Genomic DNA, 13,143 nt, shown 5'->3' with positions numbered 1-13,143 from the left:
GTCAGAGCCTAGTGTGCGGTCCAAGGTCTAGCAGTCCCCTCGCTAGTGGGCAGATGCAAGTTCTAATTGTATTACAGCACAAAAAAAAAAAACAGAAACTGACTAGTTTTTAAATTGCACATTTTTTAAAAAGCAAGAATAATTTTCTGGATAGGTAAGTGTAAATGTAGATGCAATTTTGGCTGCAACTCTTTATCATGTATTATACCCAGAATGGCCTATAGGTCTGCACTTTAGTTTTTCTTCATTGTTTTCTTTATGGGTACTTATGAACAGAGAAATAATCAAATATTTTTTTGCTTAGTGTCTTTATTTATAAAGTCTATGAATAGTTGTAAGCATCTTTCCTACTTATAAAGATGAGTAAAAGTATGCAATTTTAAATGTATAATATTATTGGACATTCTTTGCTTTGGTAGTCTTTCAGAAAGGATAAACGGTGTTGTTGTTGTTTTTTTCTAATTGTTTTAGGTGGGACCACTTTGCTTTCCTTTTCCTTGCTAGTTAGAAAATAGACATGAACTTTTGTTTGAATGTATTTTTGTAAGAATCAATTATACCGATACACACAAGCTTAAATCCTACATTGTGGGACTGAAGTGCTCTTAAGATACCTTTTTTAGTTTCACTGTGTAATATGCAAAGCAAAAGGGAAATTATTTAAATGGGTGGTGGCTCAAATTAGAACTTGAGTTCTAATTTCATTACATTGGTTTTACCCTCCTTAGGTCTTCCATCAAAGGGCTGTCCTATTGCAGTCTTACTAAAACATTTTATTAAAATAAACTTCTTTTTCTTTTTATATTCATAATTAGGCTTTGAAATAAAGATGTTATTCCTTTAAAGTGGTGGGCTTACCATCATTAAAGATGTCACTCAGGTGGCCTTGTTTGATCAAAATGCCTTTCTAAAAAACCAAGCTTTAAAATCATATTTATAATTCCACTGAAGTACATATATATTTTTCCCATAGTCTTCATCTTTAAAACTATAAGTAATGTTAACTTAATGCCCAGATTTGTATTATTTGCCGTACTGTAGAGTAGGCTTATTTTGTTTGGTTTTTGGTACGTAATTTTCTCTAAGACTCAGGAATTCTGAAATGTGAAATTAAGTCTTGCAATTCTTTCTCTTGTAGAATGAATTGAGTGTATATATTCATAGCACTTATGTGTATAGAATATAATGATTTGGCAGTATGATTCATGTGACATATTATTCATCTATCACCTTACATTTTTAAAATAGCTTAATTGTGAACTTAATGATTCGTTTTTTTACAATGGAGATTATAGATATGAATGCAAATTTTCTAATAGGTATCTCTTTTTTAGCTATGAAGATGTCACCTTATCAGAGACCTCCCATTTGCCTTTTCATTAGGGTAAAATCTTTGCCCTGATTTACTAAAGTGCAAAAGAATTATTTGTAAGCAGATTATTTTAGTTTTATTCTAAAGATGCATTTGACCACTTTAATGTGTAATTTTTTTGCCCTGTTGCAGGTATAGTTGTTTTCCTCTCCTTCATAATGCCTAAGTTTGCTCACCTTTGAGTAACAGTGAAGTTCATATGTACATACCAAGAAGAACTCAGTGCAAATGATCTTATAGGCACCTGGGTCTATAGCATTCAATTGGCCTACAAATCCTTCCTTCTTTTATTGGTAGAAAAAAATATATAGTATTGGAATATCATTATTCTTTTTTGAATCCTAATTACTTATTTGGTTATCTTTAAAAATTATTTAGTTTAATTATCCCAATAAACAATATGTTTGATTTATTCTTTTCTGTCTAACTTGACAGTATTTCTCTTGTGCTTCTTGTTTGTGTTTAGTTTTTGGTAAAGAAATCAATAATTTAAGATCACTACTTTCATACACTTGTATTACACTTCATGTATTTTGAAGTGCATTTATTTAATTAGCATCTTGTAACTTGAATAATTTTGCCAAATGAATACCTTTTGGTAGTTTGTCATGAGTTCTTCCAACTGTTGCATTTTGCTTAGTACTTAAAATAAATATGTAACGGTAAAAGAGAAGTAATTTTTCTGTATTCTGCCAACATAATTTTATATAATAAAATCATCCATTTTTACTTAAAATAGTATGGATTTACTATTTCTAAAATACTAATCTAAAGCTGCTGTTTTCCTTTTGTTCATCATCTCTAGCCTCCACATAAACTACTGTCCCTTATAGTCATGCTATTTGATAGCTGTTTTTTTATATGAGCTGTCTATAAATTGTACAAAGCATTACCATGCCTTATTCACTCCATCTTTAACCCTGTATCCCAGATTTCTGGCAGCAACAAATTTCTACAGGATCCTTTTATGTTGCCCAAATATTGCATCCAGTTGTAGAGTATATATTTATAAGAGAAAATGTTTTGGATTTCTCAAATCATTTAAGTGCAGTATAAAGTTGCTTTATGCATATTTTTAAAAGCACACAATATACCTTATCTCAAATCTGATGAAAGATATGTTCTATTTTTCTATTTTTAATTTGTTGGGCCTTTTTCTTAGTTTTCCACATTTTCTGGTTTATTACTAATGATTTTGTTTACTCTTTGCCAAGTTCTGTCATGTAAATTATTTTTAAATAGCAGCACCTCTTTTAAAAAACACATAATAATTTACTTAGTGTTTTCATGTCCATTTTCATTTGATCATCTGATTTGTGAAATAACTTGAAATCTGTACTTTGGTTTGTGAAAATAATAGAACCAAATCTCTCTCATTAGAATGTGTATTTTGAGTTTATGTTCAGAAGTGACTTTGTGGGTTTGTTCAGAACCAACCATACTCTCCTTTTATGTACTTTGTAACCAACTGCAGACCTTTTAAGAAGACTTTCCCCTGATAGGATCAAGCCTATGACTATAAAACATTTCCCTCCCTGAGAAGCTATTAAGTTCAGTATCTACTCTTATTTACCATTGCTCTCAGGCTTCCCTGGTGGCACAGTGGTTGAGAGTCCGCTTGCCAATGCAGGGGACACGGGTTCATGCCCCGGTCCGGGAGGATCCCACATGCTGGGGAGCGACTAGGCCCGTGAGCCATGGCCGCTGAGCCTGCGCATCCGGAGCCTGTGCTCTGCAGCGGGAGAGGCCACAACAGTGAGGCTCGCGTACCGCAAAAAAAAAAAAAAAAAAAAAAAAAAAAAAAATCCATGCTTTGCCCTTACTCACCTATTTATTCATGATCTCTGCAGGTAGGGCCTAGGCACTGACTATTTTTTAAGAGCTCCAGGTACCTTGATACCCACTGAAGGTTGAAACCACTGAGAAAAGATTTTTCTCTTACGATGGAAGTGACTGAAGACTGTTTAAATACTGAGGAAAATGAACAATCTATAATTTATATAGCTTATTGATTATATGTTATAATTTATTGATATGAGATACCATTAGCTTATATCAGAAGATACTGATATTAGAGAATTAAATAGATCATTGACCTGGGGGTTAAGAGACATATGCACTTTATTTCTGACTGTCACCAATTTGCTATATAATTTTGTGCAAGTCAAAAAATATCTACACATGTATACAGTGTGGAGGCTATGATTCTGTACCTAAGGACCATTTCCTTCTCAATTTCATTTTATTTTTCATCTACTTCTTGAGCAGAATCATGGCTCTCTAGAGTAAGTATCTAATTTGTATCTACAGTTAAATATAGTTCCAATTCCAATTAATCTTAGGATGTTTCCTTAACTTTCCTTTTCTTCCATCTCTGAAATAAAAATTGCAAAATGTTCACAGGATGAAGCACATCCTAAGAACTGCATGGCTTAGAGGAAACTCATACTTCGTTTACTGCATTATCTTCTACTCTCAACATTCATACTCCAGGGAAATTTATTTTTAAATTAGTTTGTTCAATTTTGGAAAAACGTGTTTTAAAGCTGAAAGGAATTAAGATTCATCTAGTTTTGCATTCTCATGTTGAAAGAGAAGGACACAGGATCAGAGAAAGTTAGCAACGGAGCATCTTATTCCCCCATTCTGTGCCTGCTATACTAGTCTACTCTTTGGCAGATGGGAAGCCTACATAAGCAGTGACAGAAAAGCATCCAGCCTGTGTTGCCTTGGTGACATGGGAAGCTTCAGAAGCACCACAAAGCCCAGGGACCATCACCCTGATTAAGTGAAAGTTTTATTACATATCCACTTAAACTTGATATAATTTGATTAAGGCTGAATTTAAAACTCACTTTGAAAATATCAAGCCCTAGAAAATTGCATCTATAATAATAACAAATAATTATCAAAATAGTTTGAGGCAAATGGAAAAATATGTATTCCAGTCTCTTAGTTTTAAATATTTGTCATTGAGATCAAGAAAAAATGGATTTTAGGGCACTTAGGTTAGACAGTGTCACTCAGAAAAAATTTGTTATATGTAAAAATAGTTATAATTCCCATGAAGCAAAAGAAGCAAAATCTTTTCTCAAAATACATAGAAATTTACAAAAAGTAATTAAAAGGAAAAGGAAGGTAGCAGTTCTTAGGTAGCAGTTGCAAGCGTTATCGTATCTCCTGGATGTAGAAGTAGGGCATCAGTTGAGTTATAAGATCATTTCAGCTCCAGCATTAGTCTCAAGCTTAAGAAATGATAGTGAAAGTTCTAAGTATGCATATGGTTATAAAATGCTTTCAAGGTTAAATATGTGCACTAAACACTCAGGAGTAGATGTCAACTGAGCTTATAATCAGACTTAGCTTATGGACTTTTTGTACTTATTGATTTGATAGACAAAATTAGAACTAAAATAGGATTTATTCAAACTGAAAGAAACAATTTTAGTTGTAATACTACAGAAAAGTTGAAATTTTATAGAAACTACTTTGACAAATCATTTAACTTAAAGTTCTGATTTATTTAAATGAGTTAACTCTGCAGAGAGGAAAGTGAACAGTAGTTGGCTTCTGATTCAATTTTTGTACTGTATCCCCCCCCCCCCCCAAATAAGTTAAATGCAAAGCACTTATCCCATAACAGACATTTAAGAAAGGTAAATTCCTTCCCTCACTGCTCCCCATTTTTTCAGTGACAGACTTAATTACCATTTCTGCAGGGGACACTGTATAGAGGCTCCATGGGCAAAAGGGAGGCCCTAATAGTCTCACTGAGATATGAGACCAAATAATTTAAAATTATGTCTCTGTTGGGTATCAGAGTTACTCTTGGCTCATCAGTTAAGAATAAGCCTATTTAGGTGCAGCTTTTAGTACCATTTAGTATCACATAAGTACACTAAATTTCTTGCCTTGTTACTCCTGACAGATGAGCTGAAAACTCTTCATGTTGATTTAACTCAAAGTAAAAGTCAAAATTGATAAAGCATTTTAAAATTTTATAATCAAATTAGAAACACCTCTCTCATTTTGACTTACCCTTTCATATCATCATTCAAAATTAAAAAAAAAATAAATAGAATGGTGTACTATTTTTCTTACAGGGATTATAATATATTTAAACTTTTAGCTGTTCTGTTAGCTGGGAATGAGTGAGCGGGACTGTACTATTCTTGTAACATGAAAGAGGCAGTTCATCCCATTGTTAAATCACACATTGAATTCTCTCAAATTATCATGTCAAGTTAGTCTTCTTACAATAATTATTCCAAAGCATTGTTCTTGATTTTTATTTTAATAAACTGATGCATGGATCATCTGCAATAATAAAAGTGTGAAAATGTCCAGGAAAGTTAAAAAAAAAAAAAAGTAACAAAAGAAGACTTTCTGTGCAAAAATTTCATATGTAAAGTCATTGAAATCAGAAGAAATAGTTAGATTAATGGAACAGAAGAGAAAGTGTAGAATCAGACCCATGTATACATAAGAATATATTATGTAAAGAAGGTGATATCAATAAATAGCATTGTGAAAACAAGCTATCTTTTGAAAAAATTAAGGTGAATTAAAGATTTAAAGTGGAAAAAAAAAGAATTACAAGGTGCTACCCTCAGAATTAATGAACAAGGATAAATTTTAAATTTCTAAAAATAATTCAAGCCTAATTCCACCTCCATAAAATTTAATTTTTTCAACTATTATCCTACACATATTGTTTAATGCAGAAATGTATGTTCATTATGTTTTACATTCCATTTTATTTAATGTTGCATGATTTGTCTTAAATCTATTTAGTATTTTTAGTTATTTTAATGAAATCTTATCTTTTTAACAGGTATATATAATTCACAACTAACAATTTAGTGTAAAGATTTTTGGATTTTTTCTCTATAAATATGTATCTAAATATGTTTGTATGCATTTATCTCACTGACAAAAATGGAGACATACTATACATACTATCGCAATCCTTAATTTTTTTTCTCTATTCAATATGTTTTAGAAATGACATAAACTTTAGAATCAAATTCTCTCATTTTGAAGTTCAAAACAAAAAGACCTTCTGTGGTTTTATTTGGAAACCAAATTGTAAAGAAATCATTCTTTTCTAAATTAATTTCTAGGCTGCATTTAAATTTTTTTCTACTTTATCTATTTTAAAGAATATACTATTCCAAATTATTTTTATTTTTATCTGAGATTCTACTTATTTTGATTGATTAATTTTTGCCACTTTTATGTTTTGTTATTTTACTTTATAATTTAAAAATTTATACTTCTCCCTTTTCCTTTTTCCATTATGGTGTTACTTGTATGATGTGCACTCTATTTACATTAATATTTTAATAATGTTTGAAAGTAAATATCCTACTTTTAACACTTTATAAATGAGTTAAAGCAATTCACAGTCATAATACTGCAATTATCAATTTATAACTATCTAATCAAGCATCCTATATTTTTGTTTCTTTTTAAGGAGAGAAAAATAATTTTACGCTCTTTAATGATGTTTTCTGTTCCCTCATTCTTCATCATTAATTAAATGGGAAAGTCTTTTTGTTAGTTTTAACTAATGTTTCAGTATTCATAATAAGTAGTAATATCACATCCCTTACCTTTCTAGAGTATTCATAATTACTCTTGTTCTGTCAGTAATTACACCAATTTTTAGTTATAGTAAAGTTTTTTACTCATCTCTAAACTACATAATACTTATTCTAAATACTGAACTGCCTCTGTTGGGACCTCTTTATCCCTGTCCACAGGTTGTCTTGAGTTTTCTAGAGATCTTTACAGGAAACATATACTTGGGTAATAAATATTGCAGGTCTAAAAATGTTTTTAGGTACTTTTATACACAGATGATAGCTAGATTAAACAGACTAATCTTTGACTACATACTTTTAGTTTTTAATTCAACTTTTTTTTATTTTGAGATAATTGTAAATTCAATTCACATGCAGTTGTAAGAAATAAGAGATCTTGTGTACTCTTTACCAATTTCCCCAATGGTAACATCTTGTGAAACTAAAGCTCAATATCACAACCAAGATTTTGACACTGATATAGTCAAGAAACAACATTTCCATCACAAGAAAGGAAATTTCTTTCCTTTTATAGCCACAGCATGCTGTTCTTTTATAGCCACATTCATTTCCCTCCTCCCACCTCCTCCTTTATCCCTGGTAACGAATAATCTGTTCTTCATTTCTATAATTTTGTCATTTCAAGAATGTTATGAAAATGGAATCATACAGGATGTAAACTTTGGGGACTGGCTTTTTTCACCAGTATAATTCTCTGGAGATAAATCCAGGATGTTGGATGTATCAATCATTTCTTCTATGTTATTTTTTCTAAAAGTTTTATAGGTTTATAGTTAAAGTCAGTGATTCATCCTTGACACTGAAAATTTTCCCAGGACATGTTTGATCTTGGTTTCTGTTTGTTGGTTTTCTTCTTTACTTCCTCCCCGACTCAAATCATATTTCTTAATATATTGAAAGGCATCTTCAGTTTACAGTTATACCCCTTATTAGTGATTCTGGGTTTTTTTTTGTGTGTGAATTCTTTACTTAGCACTTCTGTTATTCAAAAATTTGTGTCTGTATCTTTTCTTTTCACTGGTGCATATCCTGCTCTTAAAACAGCACCTGCCACATGGTAGGTGCTATATAATTAACTGTTAAAGGATTAAATAAATATCTTTAATGTTTCTCAGCTTATCTGTCATTTTCTTTCTCTGTTATTTTCCCCTCATATTTTGTATTTCTTCCTTAAGTTTATATACTATTTCACTAAATTCAATTTTGGATTGTTTGTTTGTTTATTTTTGGTTTTGTTTTGTTTTGTTTTTAAAGGTACAGATTTTTTTTTAACATCTTTATTGGAGTATAATTGCTTTACAATGGTGTGTTCATTTCTGCTTTATAACAAAGTGAATCAGCTATACATATACATGTATCCCCATATCTCCTCCCTCTTGTGTCTCCCTCCCACCCTCCCTAGCGCATCCCTCTAGGTGGTCACAAAGCACTGAGCTGATCTCCCTGTGCTGTGCAGCTGTTTCCCACTAGCTATCTATTTTACATCGGTAGTATATATAAGTCCATGCCACTCTTTCACTTCTTGATTGGACTATTCCAATGATGATAATAACTTGTTTCAAAGACCTGGTGTTTATAAAATATTTTGAGATGGAGTGCAACAGTGTCCCAGAGGAAAGCCTGGGGTTGCTCAAGGAAGGAGCACAAAGTCTAGTGGTGACCTAATGAGGTCATGAGATTGGTTTTATACATGAGGAATAAATAAACACACTGTGTATAATGGAAGTCATGTTTCTCACTGTGATAGGAAGGAGCTACAAATATGGAAAGCAGGAATGTTAGAATGAACTTTTTGGCATTGGATTAGAATTTCAGTCTTGATTTTCTAAACAGAAATAGAGATATATAAATATATATTTATATATAAGTATGTATGTGTACACATATGTTATATATGCATATAGATTTTTTTTTCTATCTCTGTTCACTGAGATGGTCTGGGAGCAGTGGCACTCCAATAATAATGAGAACACCTAGTACCCAGATCTTGGTTTCAAAATGCCATTCTCTGCTAAAAGGAACCAGTGCTCCTTGGACAAATGGTTAATCCTAGCTGGGACAAATGGCTAATCCTAGGTTTGTTTGTTTTTTTTTGTTGTTGTTGTTGTTTTCACCAGGCAAGGGCAGCTGTGTTCTTCCTTCTCAGACACTTTCTCACCCAGCCTGACCATGACCCAGCCTCGTTCCCACCCCCCTTTTTCCCTCCTTTGGTCTCGCTCTTTTTGTGAACAGAGCAGAACAATGTGGTCCTGGAGCTGTTTTTTTGTGGTGAAGAGAAGGAAGTGCTCGAAGAATGATAGGACACCTCAAAACAAGCAAACAAACAAAACAAAAGAATCAGGAGCCAGCCTGAAAGGACCCCTGGTGGCCAAATCTGGAACAATTTGAGCACCAGTGTAAATAAAGATAAAAACAAGTCATAGCCCATTAATGAAATAAGAGTATATGAGTCAATACTGAAAAAAAATTAGTAAAGAAATGGGAAAAATTTTTTAGAGAAAGTAGAGAAAAGCTCTACTTTATAGCAGAATGCCAACTAATAAATCTAGAAGTTATTGTGGAAATAAAAAATCACCATTCAGCAACTACCATACTTGTGGTGGAGAAATCTGGCTGGTACCACCTTTAACCAAGTGCATATCACCAGAAATCGTATCATCAAAATTGTATACTACCTATATGGTGGCCATGGAAGTGCCCTGCTGAGAAAACATACCTTGGAGAGAAAAGCTGCTGACACTTCCAGCCACTATCCCTATGAATGCTGAGGTCCGCTTCTCTTAGTCTACTGCCAGCCAATCACTGAGCATGGTGGGGATACTTAAGCCTGTCCATTCCTGCCTGATGTGGGATTCCTCTAACAAGAAACATTTTCTTGGGGACACCCCATCAGTCTGTCTTGAGATTTTCTCAGAAATGCACTAGAGTGTGAGTTCTCACCTCCTTCTCACCTTTCTCAGGTGTTTGTCCCAAATATTGGTCTAAAGACCCTCTCTCTGCCAATTTCTGCTTCTCCTTTATTCTTCACAGGCATTTCTCCCAATAAGTCTCTTTTGTGTTTAATTCAACTTGGCATCTTTTTCTTGGAAGACAATCCAATATGAGGCAATGAGGGGAAAAAAAGCATCACTTCTGTTATATTTATGCCAAACAATGCATAATCTGAATCTCTTTATGAGACAAACCCACACTGAGGCATCTTGTACAAAATAATTGACCTGTAATCCTCAAAAGTATTAAGAGTATGAAAATAAAAGACTGAAAAACTTTTCCAGGTTAAAAAAGTCTAAAGACACAATACAACTAAAATGTAACATGTGATCCTGGATTGAATCTCTTAGTCACAAAGTCATTATCAAGATAATCGGGGCTTCCCTGGTGGCGCAGTGGTTGAGAGTCCACCTGCCGATGCAGGGGACGCGGGTTCATGCCCCGGCCTAGGAGGATCCCACATGCCGCAGAGCGGCTGGGCCCATGGGCCATGGCCGCTGAGCCTTCGTGTCTGGAGCCTGTGCTCCGCAACGGGAGAGGCCACAGCAGTGAGAGGCCCGCGTACCACAAAAAAAAAGATAATCGGAAAACTTGAACTGGTTCTTTGTATTAGATGGTAAAAACGTCTTGATGGCAGGAGAAGAGATACTCACTGAAGAATTTAGGGGCTATGAATGCATCATCATATCTGAAACTGAGTTCAGGAAGACCTTTGTCTTTGCCCTATACCTGAAAATTTCCTGTAAATTTGGAATTCTCATTTTTCAAAAAGTAAATCTGGTGGTATGTGGAGTATGGATTAGAAGAGGCCAAGAAGTAAAGTCTCCAGACTTTCACAGGTACCCAGATGAGAAAGAGTGGGCCAGCAGATTTGGCAAGCAACAATATATTCAAGGTAGATTTAAGTGATAGAATTAATGACTCATTAATAAATTGGATATGGGGGCGGTTAAAAAAAGGGGTTTTTTTCTTTGTTTCTTTGTTTGTTTTTGGCTGCACCAGACAGCTTGTGAGATCTTAGTTCCCCAACCAGGGACTGAACCCAGTCCCACGGCAGTGAAAGCATCGAGTCCTAACCACTGGACCACCAGGGAATTCCAAAAGAGGTTATTAAAAATAAATTTTTGTTTCTGGCTTTAGCAACTGAGTGGAGGCTAGCCATTCAATGTAGCAAGGAAGATGGAGGGGTTAACAGGCTTGGGAAGAAATTCATGAGTTCTGTTTTAGACATGTTATAATTAAGAATCCTATAATTATTAGGCAATTGGTTATATGGGTCTAGAACTTAGAGTAGAAGTTTGGGGCAGAGATGTAAATTTAGGAGTTATTAGCATATAAAAGCCATTGAGATGAATGAGATCACCTGCAGAGAAAGAGTAGACATTGAAGAAAGAAAGTCCATAAATTAAACCTGGATGATCTCCAACATTTACATATCAGTTAAAGGAGGAAAGCAGCTAAGTAGACCAATTCTGATGGAACCTATTTAAATAATTGCTCATCTGTCCCATACTTCTAAAATGCAAAGTAGATAGGATCTGCATATTTATCCAAGAAGAAGGCATGCCAGATTGCTAGGTTTTTCAGCTCCTCTCTCTCTATGGTAATTTTCCCTTAGGCTATGTGGACTGACCATTCCTTCCTTCCAGCATTATCCTCCATTGCAATAGTAGCTGAAAACAGATGAGCTCTAAATCTGGTTTTAACTTTGCACATGCAATAATAGGCTCATTCCTTATAAGAACTTGGGAATTATTGTTTCTCCTGGGGCTCATTTATAAGCTTCCTAGCGTTAACAAACAGGTAACTATTTGCCTTATTACATATATAAGAGAGAGAAAACTACTCTCACTTTCAATTCACTAGCAGTATAATCATCAAAGGGGATCGTAAATGAAAGTTTTCTTAAGAAATACAATTAGCTTGAGACTACTTAATTATTCTTTCACAAAATTTTAACTCTGTCTCTGAAAGATACAAAACATATGTGGATTGATTTTATATATTTTACATTTGCTATTACACAAATTCAATAAAAATAGCTGGCATTTTTATTTTTAAAGATAGGTCATGGGCTTTTTGGGTACCCCAGTAACTGGTGAATGGGAAAGAAAAACAAAATTAAGTAGCCATTAAAACAGTTCTTCCTAGGAGCAGGATAAAATGGATGATCCTGATGACATTTTGGCAGGGGGATTTCTCAGAAGATGTCACAGATATTCATAGTGACTCCAAGGAAGATATCTGGTCCAGTGTTCATAGGACATGTACTTTGTACACCCTTACAAAATTGTATCAAGAGAGATATTTAGAAAGCTGATGTTGAAAGACTTGAAGAATCTTACTTGATCTGTAAATTTAATAGAAAGAGTTCTATCTCAGCTCTTCCATTCACCTGTGAAAGACTTCACTAAATGGAGTTTGGCCCTGACATTTCCCTCAGTTCGTGTTTTCTGTCCTTCTCATGTTTATGAACAAGCATAGCTAGAGTTCTTGGCTCTAACCCTCCAAAATTTTAATAGTAAAATCAGTAGTAGTAGCGTACTGAGTTACTTGAATGGTATTTGCCATTGCACCGAGTAAACGAAGGGGCCAGCTGGAGAAAATCTCTCTTCCTTGTCACTAGCCTGTACACAACTGCTTTTCTTCCCTTTCCTAGAATAGACCAGGGACCCTGATTAGGGCTCAGCTGAAGCAGAAATACAGAAACCAGATGTTTCATGGAGTCTTAGTCATAGGTACTAATGTATATTTAATTAGTTTACTTCAACATGCGCATTCTCTCAGAGGCACTTGTCTTATTCCCTGTTTTGTTCATCACTGTATTGCCAACACCTAGAATAGTGCTTGGCATCAAGTAGATACATTACAAACATTTGTTGGCTTACTGAATACTAAAATGAATATGACGTTGTGTAGATGGAATATGACTTGCTTACTTCACTGTATTTAATAAATATACAAAAATGTTGACTCTAGGGAATTCCCTGGTGGTCCAGTGGTTAGGACTCTGCACTTTTACTGCTGAGGGCCTGTGTTCAATCCCTGGTCAGGGAACTAAGATCCCGCAAGCCGCGCGATGTGGCCCCCAAAAATTGTTGACTGCAAATAATTTTTCAATTTTCATATTTGATATAAATGCTAGGGAATATAACTTAATACTCAAAATTATAC

This window comes from Hyperoodon ampullatus, assembly GCF_949752795.1.
Source record: "Hyperoodon ampullatus genome assembly, chromosome: 17".
Lineage (NCBI taxonomy): Eukaryota > Metazoa > Chordata > Mammalia > Artiodactyla > Ziphiidae > Hyperoodon > Hyperoodon ampullatus.
Note: the sequence above shows the minus strand (reverse complement) of the source record.